Source organism: Callithrix jacchus, chromosome 11 (genome assembly GCF_049354715.1).
Source record: "Callithrix jacchus isolate 240 chromosome 11, calJac240_pri, whole genome shotgun sequence".
NCBI classification, from domain to species: domain Eukaryota; kingdom Metazoa; phylum Chordata; class Mammalia; order Primates; family Cebidae; genus Callithrix; species Callithrix jacchus.
The window spans coordinates 109,277,613-109,279,855 of NC_133512.1; the positions used below are offsets into that span (position 1 = coordinate 109,277,613).

The 2,243-nt window shown below is 37.6% G+C and overlaps 1 non-coding gene across 1 annotated transcript; it reads left to right on the forward strand.

The window, feature by feature from the left end:
• The first annotated feature begins 643 nt into the window (after positions 1–643).
• LOC118143905 (U6 spliceosomal RNA) lies at positions 644–750 on the forward strand. Its single transcript, XR_004728390.1, has one exon. It is a non-coding gene; the product is annotated as a U6 spliceosomal RNA (small nuclear RNA).
• The last annotated feature ends 1,493 nt before the right edge of the window (positions 751–2,243 follow it).

The following is a 2,243-nucleotide window of genomic DNA, read 5'->3' on the forward strand; positions in this document are numbered from 1 at the left end:
TGATGGCCAGGCTGGTCTTGAAGTCCTGACCTCAAGCAATCTACCCACCTTGGCCTTCCAAAGTACTGGGAGTACAGGCGTGAGCCACCTAGCCCAGCCTCCACAGACTTTTGATATGTAGCAATCTCTTCATTTTTGGTGTACAAAAGGATTGCTAGTATCCTTACAAAATAGGATTGAATTAATCCTCTGCCTTTGATTTTTCTGAGATACAGTTAGAGATCAGACAAAAATAATCAGATTTTATAACATCATTATATCACATGCATTAGTGATTTTAGTAGGTATGTAGTGCTATCTTAATATTTTAATTTGAGATTCTTTAATGACATATAATGTTGAGCATCTTTTCATATGCTCATTTACCACCTGTGTATCTTTTTTGCTGAGGTATCTGTTCAGATATTTTGCCCATTTAAAAATTGTGTTGTGTTCTTATTTAGTTTAAGAGTTCTTCATATATTTTAAATACAAGTCCTTTATCAGATGTTTTACAAATATTTTCTGCCAGTTTGTGGTTTGTCTCCTCTGTCTCTTAGTATCTTTCTTGAAGCAGAAGTTTAAAATTTTACTGAAGTTCTATTTATTATTTTTTTCCTTTCCTGGGCCATGCTTTTGGTATTGTATAAAAAGACTCACTGCGGTGCTCGCTTTGGCAGCACATATACTAAAATTGGAACGATACAGAGAAGATTAGCATGGCCCCTGCGCAAGGATGACATGCAAATTCGTGAAGCGTTCCATATTTAAAAAAAAATTCACTGCAAAACCCAAAGTCACCTAGAATTTCTCTTATTGTATAATCTAGTTTTATAATTTTGTGTTTTACATTTGTAGGTCTGTGATCCATTTTGGGTTAATTTTTATAAAAGGTATAAAGTCTATGTTCAGATCCAGTTTTTTTTTTTTTTTAATTGTACTTTGAGTTCTGGGGTGTATGTGCAAGGAATGCCGGTTTGTTACATTGTTACACACGTACCATGGTGGTTTGCTGCACCCATCAACCTGTCATCTACATTAAGTATTTCTCCTGATGGTATCCCTCCCCTGACTCTCCACCCCTGGACAGGCCCCGGGGTGTGATGTTCCCCTCCCTGTGTTTATGTGTTCTCATTGTTCAACTCCCATTCATGAGTGACATGCAGTGTTTTATTTTCTGTTCTTGTGTTATTTTGCTGAGAATGACGGCTTCCAGTTTCATCCATGTCCCTGCAAAGGACATGAACTCGTCCTTTTTTATGGCTGTGTAGTATTCCATGCTGTATATGTGCTACATTTTCATTGTCCAGTCTATCACTGATGGGCATTTGTGTTGGTTCCAAGTCTTTGCTATTGTGAATAATACCGCAATAAACATGCATGTGCATGTTTCTTTATAGTTGAATGGTTTATACTCCTTTGGGTATATAGCTAGTAATGGGATTGCTGGGTCAAATGGTATTTCTAGTTCTAGATCCTTAAGGAATTGCCACACTGTCTTCCACAATGGTTGAAAATTTGCTCTCTCACCAACAGTATAAAAGCCTCCCTAATTCTCCACATCCTCTCCAGCATCTGTTGTTTCCTGACTTTTTAATGATCACCATTCTACCTGGCGTGAGATGTCATCTTACTGTGGTTTTGATTTGCATTTCTCTAATAACCAGCAGTGATGAGCTTTTTTTCATGTTTGTTGGCTGCATAGATGTCTTCTTTTGAGAAGTGTCTGTTCATATATTTTACCCACTTTTTGATGGGGTTTTTTGCTTTTTCCTTATAGATGTGTTTAAGTTCTTAGATTCTGGATATTAGCTCTTTGTCAGATGGATAGATTGGAAAATTTTTCTCCCATTCTGTAGGTTGCCTGTTCACTCTCATGAGAGTTTCTTTTGCTGTGCAGAAGCTGTTTAGTTTTCTTAGATCCCATGTGTCAATTTTGGCTTTTGTTGCCATTGCTTTTGGTGCTTTAGTCATGAAGTCTTTGCCCATGCCTATGTCCTGAATGGTATTGCCTAGGTTTTCTTCTAGGGATTTTATGGTTGTAGGTCTTAGTTTTAAATCTTTAATCCATCTTGAGTTCATTTTTGTATAAGTTGTAAGGAAGGGACCCAGTTTCAGCTTTCTGCATACGGCTAGCCAGTTTTGGATATACACCTAGTAATGGGATTGCTGGGTCAAATGGTATTACTAGTCCTAGATCCTTGAGGAATTGCCGGACTGTCTTCCACAATGGTTGAAAATTTGCTCTCCCACCAACAGTGTAA